Source organism: Pyxicephalus adspersus, chromosome 4 (genome assembly GCF_032062135.1).
Source record: "Pyxicephalus adspersus chromosome 4, UCB_Pads_2.0, whole genome shotgun sequence".
Classification (NCBI taxonomy): Eukaryota; Metazoa; Chordata; class Amphibia; order Anura; family Pyxicephalidae; genus Pyxicephalus; species Pyxicephalus adspersus.
The window spans coordinates 149,108,833-149,119,006 of record NC_092861.1 but is presented as its reverse complement, the minus strand read 5'-3'; the positions used below and the strand labels follow the sequence as shown (position 1 = coordinate 149,119,006).

The window sequence follows — 10,174 nt, the reverse complement described above, 5'->3', positions numbered from 1 at the left end:
TAGGGTTCCTTCAGAGATTGTTAGGGGTCCCTTAGGCTGTTGCTGATTGACCTCCCATCTGATGGTGCTTGCCTGGTTCTGGATCCAAGGCTACTTGGCAGTGCCACCAGAATGACACCAATGAGCTGGCATTCTGACCACCAATGTAAGAGGAGATTTCCCCATTGACCCCAAGTTATTGAGTTTTAGATTGATTTTCTGAGATTTTAATGGGGTTCCCCTAGAATAAAAAGGTTGAGAAAGGCTGATTTGGACTCAGAACCACCTCCAGCTCTTCTACATTAAAACGTTTAGGAACCATCTATTGCACCACTGCCATTCAGTGATTGCACCACAGGCTCATTTACCCCGATCACCATCTAATCAGGTCTGACCCCATGAGCACCTTTTTACTTTAATGTCCCCTTTTATTCCTTGGTGCATGGGAACTGCTTAATACCATTAAAGATTGGTCTAGATTAGATTTAGATAAAAATGGAAAAACTCCATGACAAACATTCAACTGAAAATAAGAGAACGTGGAAATGCGCTCAACCTATCAACAAATGTATTTTCGTGTTACAGCCGTTAGAATATACGTCAGAGCACCCAAGGAAACAAAATATCAAATATAAGAAGTCTAACATAGCAAGACCTTTAAATGTTTGCATACAACAATCGTCCATTTCACTTGTTCTGTGGAAGTCACAACAGACATCAAACATAATGTGTCAGCTCCATGGTGCCATTCAACACTCCTCTGATGTAATCAGTACAATTATTGGGAAAAGAAATTTCATCCTATTTACATTGCTTACATGCAAAGACTGATTACCTCTGTGCTATGTGGTGTTGCTTCAGCAACGGAGAAAAGGTACAAAGGAGTGGTATAGTTTAGGCAGGTGCAAAAATAAACAAGGAACTTCACAATACGAGTTTAAAGCAAAGCCTTGTGTTTAGGAACTGACTGCTGCAAAGTTTGCTCTAACTCTGCCCTCCAGTCTCCCCCTTTATTAAATCCGCACCCCAGCCTTCCTCCTAATTTATTTCTGTGGTCCAGTCTTCCTTTCAATCTTCCACAATTGTATCCACTCCTTCCATGGACTGCAATTGTTGACTTTGATTTTACTGCACACTGTGAGCTTTTCAACATGTGCATTAGAAGCTGCAACAGGTCATTTGGAGCCATTATCAGCTGGAGGTCAACCAGCATCTAGCTCTTCTCTTTCCATCAAAGGTTCAATATTACATATGGACACCACCAGTTTTTTTGTTTTTGGAAACTATGTACGGCACCCTGGTGGACCTTCCCATCCGCCTGCATTTTGCATTGCGTTATAAGCATTAAAAGTATATCTGATGTTAGGTTCCTTGTAAAGAGATACAAGGCCAACATGTCCAGGTCATGCATAGAAATGGGACCATTGCTCTTTATAGCTGTCTTTTCTATTAACTTCCCACCTATACACACCATCCAGCAAGCACTCTTCCCTGCACCTTCCGCCAGCTCTTGATATGATGATATAGAGGAGCATGAGAACTTCTTCCCATGCTAGAATCCTCAGATATGGCAACCAATCACTAGCACAGAGTACTGCGACCGGGAAAAAGAACTCAACGGTACCACTGGGTCCCCAACATCACTCATTCCATGACTCTTGCAGAGCAGAAATAAGAAATGGGACTGCTGGTAAGGTACAATTAATGGGTCAAGGAAGTATTGTCACTGGAATGATAAGAACATCACCAAGCTTAAATAACTTTTCTAACTTTTTTGTTTCCACGCATACAGTCATTTGGGAACAAGGGAGGCTCGGTCATGGACTTTGCTTTGTTTGAAAGGGCAACTGAAACTTAAAGTTCTGTAGTCCCATAGGCAGAGCTGACACCATGCAACACCAAACTGGAGCTTGCTGGAAGTCTGGCACATCAGCAGGTACATTTCTTAACTTTTTTATATATTGCACTGATATAATGAATACATACAAAAGTTTTAGGAGAAGCAGGAGCATCACAAAGTGTATGGGAACACTTAAAAATAATCAGAGAATTGTGGCAACCCCAAATTATAGGCATGTCAGCCTACCAGATTCCATTACTAATACAACATTATGGAATAACCTTTAAATCTTAATCATCATTTTAGTGAATAAACATGTTCTTCTTTTTTGTGACTTCCTTGGAATGGAAAGAAGACCCCCACCCAAATCCACCACAAATATACATTGGGGCAAGTGGACACTTGACGGAACAATTGGTGCACAGATACCAGGAGATACACAAATACATTTCCTGAGGAAAGTATGTTGCAATGTTAGTGACTTAGTAAACATTGCTCTGTGTACAATGTACCATGCATGTGTATATTATCATTAAATATTTCCACAGCAGTAAGCAATTGTCAGTGTAATTCTTCTCATGAACAATGTCCGTCTCAGATGGAAAAACAGAAGCAGACGTCCTAAGTGGCTGTGATTTTCCCGTCATGCTTGGTTTGTCTGAGCTCTTTGTCCTGGACGGCTACCAGTTTATTGAAAGATTAAACCATTCCTATGTACCATAAAGATTCCCCAGCAAAGATCTGTTTCTGCATGGAAGGTAAGGGGACGGAAAATCAAAATGGAGTTGTACATCAATGGAGGTGGGTGGGCGGGCAGGGGTATTAAAGTTGGCAACATATTGACCAATTTTCAGAGAAAGGGAAGATCAGCTTTCCTCCGCCTTTTAACCATGAGGGAACCATTGAAATAACTTTCAGTTCTTCAGGGAACCCCTTTTATAATTATTATATCCACAGATCACAGTATATTAGTGTGGTGGTCAGTGGGAAGAATTCCTCTTACATTGCTGGCCAGTGGGAAGAATGTCACCCTTACAGATAGCCAAAAAGGGGTCACCTTAACTGACCTGAGTGGTGGAAACTGCTCATTGCACAAGGAACCCCCAACAACCTCTGGAGGAACCCTGGCTGAGAAACACTGATCTAAGTATTAGGGAAAGTAGCACAACCGTCCCACACCTTCTTCCCCCAAAAATGTGAAAAAGGGTTTTGGCTGTGTTTGGGCTTAAAGAGAAGAATGGAGCTTTAATGGAGATTTAATCCCTCAGTGGGTTCAACTTCAACCCATGTCGAAAATATTGGAATAACTACTTATGGAGGATGTTTATTCAGCTGTTAAAAGCCACAAAACTGGCAATGCAAAAGATACCTCCAAAAAATAAAATAATGGTATAGTTTACGGCACGTGTTTTGTGCAGAATAAATTGGTGAAAAATTATGGAATGAACACAAAAAACTCCATTTTACTTTGTTGCACCTTCACTGGGTTTTGTGACCATTTTAATTTTTCAGACATTGACTTGACTAACAAGCAATATTCTTCATAAATCAGGTTCCAACTTTCTTGTACGGTTGGTAACCAAATAACTTTGAGGGAGTCTTATCATTTCTTTCAATGTCCACCTTAAATTTTTAATCAGATTGGGATCCAGAATGTTTGCTGACAATTTTTCAGGGGTTGTAGAATCTCCATTGTCCTAGATTCCTGCAGGCTTATAGGGAAATTCTCTTCCTTTTGAATGTAAGTTATTTTCAATTCATCATTGAATTTCACATGAAGATAGAATATCCTGAGTCTACATAGAGCAAATGTATCACCCTAACATTTGATCCCAAAGGAAAGAACATTCACATTTAGATATTATTTAAGAGGATCCAATCCTTCAATGGAAGATTCGCCTCCCTTAAATAAAGTTTGATCTGAAAATCAATTTTGGTGAAAGAACATTTGCCAAACTCTTTATAAACCGAACCTGAGCAATCTCTACTTTAAGATACCAAGAGGCTCTCCAATGGTTATACACCGAGCCAATGGTGGACGTAGCCAACGGAGGGCCCCTGTGCAAAAATGGGATCCCCCTTCCTGAATAGACTTGGGGTCCCTTTAGGAGGATCCGGGGCCATTGAGCAATGACACAATTCGCCTCTGCACTGTACTAACAACAGATGATCAGTGATATTCCAATGGAGAAGTGGAATGGTATGAAGTATGAGGGGGCCATAGGAAACCATTTTCCTCCTGCTTAATTTCTGTCTTATGACTTTCTTCCTATCATTATGGATTTTTTTCTCAAACTCCCAGGGATGTTGTGGAAAATGTTCCTCCGTCCTCGTTTATGTAACATTTTGTAGCAACAGCTGGGGAAGTTTATTTTTTGCACTGCTGAGTTTTTAGCATGAATGTGAACATATTTCAGGGCTGGAATAGAATGCTGGTAAAAGCCGAGATCTGGGCAGGTGGGTTAACGCTGCTGGAGGAAGTGGGGGCAGCCACAGAGGAAGTGAATGTTCTTAAAATGTTCTGCAAAAGCTCGCTCGCCTGCATCTCTGCAACATATACAGTAACCACCTTCACCTCCGAGAGCACAGAAATACTGTAAGAATTTTCCATTTTGAGACTCGATGTTCTTTTGGTGATATAAAAGCCGCATGTCAGAGTGAAGGCAATAAAAAAATAAACTCTGCTGCAAAGCGACACACGGCAGAGTTATTTTGGGATGAAGTTATGATGGGTGCAGTGTGTTTGGGGTTATGCCAAACTTCTTAGCATTCTGCACCATTTCCTTACCAATCTTCTTCTATTCATACTTGAAATGGGGTTGCAATTTAGGGTTTGGGGAAGGCATGGAGTTCATTTTATTGCTCTGCTCATGCTACTTACCCTCCTGTTCACCCCACTGCCCTAAGCATGAGCAATGAGAGAGGGCCCTAGGCTTGTGTATCTGTAGATTTGCCCCAATTCCTTATGCTTTGCATATATAAGTCCACTGATTGTGGGTGACAATGAGGTTGTATGATGGTTTATCCAATCCCCAAAGAGATTACAGATTGTAGTGGATCCTTGGGGGAGGGGCTTCTCAACTGATCACTAAGCAGGGGAACCCTAAAAATATACCTATGAGGAGCATTCAGCAAATTGTATGTAAACATTTCAGGCTTTGTAACAATAAATAAAAATTTGTTTTGTACATTAATTTTATTTCCCTTTAAAGTGAACCCATCAAACCTGCCAAGTGTCTTTTTTACCTTTGTTAGTCACCAATCTGCCCTTCAGAAATTGCTTACCCTATAATATGGGTTTGCTAAATTGGGGATCAAGCCCTGGCTACCTACCATCAGCCCTGCCCAAGCCTTTGCCTTATTGGTTGACGAATCCACTCTCATTGGACAGGGTGATAGATGAAGGGAGGGGCTTAGCTCTGAGGGTAGTGAAATCAACCTCAGATCATCAAATTGATTTCTTGCTCATACAGACAATGGCGGATGCAATTTTACAGTCTCTGCTCTTAGAAAGATTAAAGTGGCCCCGGTATAACGATAAACAAAGGGTCAGGGTTTTAAAAGAAGTAGTTTTTTTATTCACCGTTCCAGGGGTATTGAATTTTCAGTCTTGTAGAATTCTGGATGCCACTACTTCCCTGTGTGCCAGATAAGATCCCCCCTGTTGGGTGAAGTGGTTCCTCCCGCTGGCCACTAAGTCACATTAGTGACAGCTGCAAGTGGAAGGAACCATATGGCCCAGTGGGGGAGCCAACTATCCAACACAATCGGAAGTGTTCACTACATAAAAAAGCTGCCTTTTTTTCAGTGGTGACTAGGAATCAGATTCCAGTTCATCTTTGAGTGTTCACAGCTTAAACTGATATAGACATTTGCATGCTGAACTTGAAGCCAGTTGCCAAAGTACCAACTGGCTCACAGCTCTGACAGTCATGAGCCAATTGGAGAGCTGCTGGCTATATACTTTAGCAATGGGCTCTCATCAGAGCCTAATATAAGCTCATAGCACACAGAATGCAAGCACATTGGCCTACCATAAGAGATGACAGGGTCACTTTAGATCATCTAACAGTTTAATGTAAGCACTGTAGGCATTTCAAGGTTTCAGCAGGTGCTGGTTGTTATGGGGAGCGAGCTGTTCTTGGTGAATGGGTCGGAATTGGACGGTTTATTGTACCTCTGTGGTATCGGCCATCAGACTGGGTGCTGCCAGCTGATGGAACAGAACTGACTTCCTCCATCTGTCATCATACAGACAGTTGCCTAAGTCCTTTGCACGTGAAGTCTTGTTTGGGGAAGTAAAGTAAAAATGAAACATTTAGCAAATCAAAAACCATAAGTGAATTATCTGAGTGTTCAACATCAACCAAACACGTGACCAGTGAATACACAAACTGGATATCACTTTTCTAGCATTAAAACATCAGAAATGTAAATCTGCTTTTTGTGCCCATTCAGCAGAATGTAAACTGGGAGAACAAGAAGCAGCACAAGGAGCCAACCAATCCATGTTCCAATCTAGGAGTGAAAGTGAGCTTATTATTGGGCTGTGGGCGGGTCTATGACAGCCAGGGCACAGAAGAGATGGATGGAATGATGCTGGGTGTCATTTAACCGACAGACTGAGGACATCTAGTGGCGGACAAAAAGTATTGCTAGGCACAGCTCTGGATTTAACCTTATTTTTTATCTTTTAACAGACCAATTTTATATTTTGACTGGCATTCTGCTTTACAAACATTTTTAATATTCAGATTGAACAGGTTTTCTATAGTTTTTGTTGGGTTTTGTGGTATGTTTAATATTAATATAATTGTTTATTATGAAGTTTTTAGCTGCAGTTATCTGCTTACATTTTGCTTTCCCTGGTTCCTCTTTTCACCCTTAACAACAGAGAATGAAAGTATTCATTGAAACCTTTCTATTTTTTTACATATCCGTTTTAGGCTTATCGCAAGGTTTCTGTGCTTCTTTTTACACTGCAGGGAAAAAATGGGAGGAGCTGAGCCTATTTGATTGACAAAACTGAAATCCAATGAATACAAAGGGTCGGGTCTGGCTGGAGTGGGAGGGGCTAGATGATGCTGAATGTCATCCAGAAAATGAGGCTGACTTGCTGCAGCTTCTGATGTATTCTGAGAAGCTCCCAGCATGTAGTGAAATCAGAGTGAGCTATTGCAGTCCAGGAGAGGAGCCGGTACAACTGTGCAAGACTGAAGGGGAGGCTGGAGGGCAGATTCAATGAACGGGAGACTGGAGGGCATAATTAATTAAAGAGGGAGACTGGAGGGTTAGATTTATTAAAGGGGAGTATGGGGGGGGGCAAATTTAATGAAAGGGGGCTGGAGTACAGATATATTGAAGGGGAGGCTGGAGGGCAGATTTTATGAAGGGGAGACTGGAGGGCAGATTTGATTAAAGAAAAGCTGGGGGGCACAATAAATGAAGGGGTGGCTGCAGGGCAGATTTAATAAAGGAGGAGGGGGGTAGATTGAAAATGTAAATGTTAATTAAAAAATACAGTTTATTATTTACTAAACATATATTGAGGTGTAATTACAAAGTGTGCAAAAAAATAAAAAAGACTTTTAAACATGTATATATTTTTTGTTGCTGTTTTAATAATAGGAATCTCTAGATTGGCCACTAGAGGGGGCTCTCATTGGTCCAATAGAACAGACTTAACTAGCACTGTGTGAAGCTGCACTAAAGCACATCCACTGTGCAGCACTACAAAATAAGAAGAACCTGTATATGTAATACACCAATCTATATGGCTACAAAATTTATATTTATAAATAATTGCTAAATTAATATAGAAACAAGATTCCAAAAATATTACAACAGATGGATCAGACCATTTACAAATCCCTTTACATATTTGTTGAAAAGATAAATAAACAACAGTACATTCCATTTGAAACTTGGAAGCCTTTACACGTGAACTTGTTCTGGGTTAGCGATTAGCGTTGAAGCCTGAGGCTCGGGATGACAGCCAAGCAATTAGCAATTCCAGAATAATTCCCCCCATTAAAGGCTCACTATACCTTGTTTTATATCATACGATTAGATCCTAAGCTCTGTGGGCAAGGTCCTCTCCTCTGGTGTCTTTGTATCTATCATTTGTAACCCTTGTACGGCACTACAGAATATGTTGGCGCTATATAAATACAGTTTATTAGTAAATGATATTTGATACCCATAGCACTGTATTCCCTGTGCACAAACAATGCGTGAGGGATGATTAGCGCAGGCCAGACGCAGCACGGAGCCAATGTCACATGTTTAGATTTTAATGGACGGCTCTGTTTATGTGGCAGGATGCCGATGACGGAGGGACTGTTAGAGAAAACATTGTTCTGAACACAGCCTGTACCTAGATAGAAGATAGATAACCCGGCCTCAGGATCTCTACGCCGCTCCATCTTCCAATCAATGCCCTATCTGCGATCAGATCAATGGTACGCCGCGTACAGAGACACTTCTATTCATTTATTATTTTCAGCAACATTTCAGCACACAATGATTGTTTGTCTATTTTATGTCGGAGGTTTTCAGGCATCGCAGTATGGAGGGCGGTAGGGTTTGCAGAATGATATACCCCTATACTGGTGGGAGTTGGGTGAAATCACCGCAGTTTATTATATGACTGCATTCTCAGCTTTATAATGTTGTATTTGAAGAGGTTTTTACTAATCAGCTTTGGTATATCAGGTGTGGAGGCAGTGTAATAATTTGGGGAGCCTGTGGGGGACAGTGTTAGTATCTGGGGTGCTTGTGGGGGCAGTTTTTTGATATGGGGTGTCTGTGAGGTCATTATTTTGATCTGGGGTGCCTGTGGGGGACAGTGTTAGGATCTGGGGTGCCTGTGAGGGCAGTTTTTTGATCTGGGGTGTCTGTGGAGTCAATGTTATGATCTGGGGTACCTGTGGGGCTGTGTAATAATCTGGGGAACCTGTGGGGGGCAGTGTAATAATCTTAGGAGCCTGTGTGGGGCTGTGTTATGATCTAGGGTGCCTGTGGGGCAGTGTATTAATCTGGGGAGCCTGTGGGGGCAGTGTTATTATCTAGGGTACCTGTGAGGGCAGTTTTTTTTTAATTTGGGGTACCTGTGGGGGGCAGTGTAATGATCTAGGGTACCTGTCGGGGCAGTGTGGCGAAGTAATGCTCTGGGGTACCTGTGGGGGGCAGTGTAATGATTTGGGGTATCTGTGGGGGGCGGTGTAATGCTCTGGAGTACCTGTGGGGGGCAGTGTTATGATTTGGGGTACCTGTGGGGGGCAGTGTTATAACAATGTATTTCTCGGCCTCCTGTTTATGAAGCTCGGTGTTTGCCGTCATTTCCCCGGTGGTGCAGGTGTTGTGGTATTTTACCCAGGAGCCTCTGCGAGATGAACCTACAGATACGACATTTCCTGTTACTATAAAACCACAGAAGATTATTAGAACAGATAAATGTTTCCGTCCAATAAAATCCGCCAATATTTTTATATTGTTTACTGCCAAAGTCACTGAGACAATGTACTGATATATATTCTGTAGGTTTATATTCTATATTCTTGCTGTACCATATTTATTATAATATTATATATGTGGAATCTTATCCTTTTATTTCCCTAAAGAGAACCTGTCACTTCCAGCAAACCATGTGCCGTATTGATAAATACTTGGCTCTCCTTTCCCTGTGCTGAATGTTGCTCTGATCCTGCATCCCCTGCACCTCTCCCTGCTTCCTCCTGCTGACCTCCATGCCATTACAGGAGACAACAGTGACATGGAGGTCAGCAGGAGGAACTAGAAAAGGCTGCAGGGGGTGCAGGAGATCGCCCTCTAGAGGTGCCAATTTCCCAGGGGCTGAATATTCAGCTTCATTGTGCAGTTCTGCATCACAGATACAGAAGGTAAGTGCTATGTTTCCTCTCTGCAGGTAAGTGGATGGCTCAACATATCTTAATGAGGAGACAGGTTCTCTTTAAACAAATGCTGCTATGGGGGTCCCCATCCCTATGTCTCTTCATGGTGACCCTGTGGTCGGGGGTCAAAAAGAAAGTGCAGCCACCATAACCCCCCCCCCCATCCGTTTCCTAATATCAATGCACCTACTAAGACCCCCTCCCTCCCATAAAATGATGGCCAACATGACTTGACATCTTTTACCCCCACCAATAGGGGGAGTCACCAAGTTTGAGCATCATGACATAACAGATCGCCCCAACAAGTGCAGCCACCATGATTTCCCCCATAACATTGTGGGCTCCATGGCTTGACATCTTTTACCCCCACCTGTAATGGGGCAGACACCATGACATCTTTTACCCCCACCTGTAATAGGGGCAGACACCATGACATCTTTTA

General features: G+C 42.1%; 1 long non-coding RNA gene across 1 annotated transcript in view; it reads left to right on the top strand.

Annotated features, from left to right (window-relative positions):
• Positions 1 to 1,736: 1,736 nt before the first annotated feature.
• LOC140329592 (uncharacterized) overlaps positions 1,737 to 10,174 on the top strand; it is a 39,854-nt gene continuing 31,416 nt past the window's right edge. The window contains exon 1 of the long non-coding RNA XR_011920512.1: positions 1,737 to 2,577. This is a non-coding gene — a long non-coding RNA (uncharacterized lncRNA). The remainder of the gene's footprint in view (positions 2,578 to 10,174) is intronic.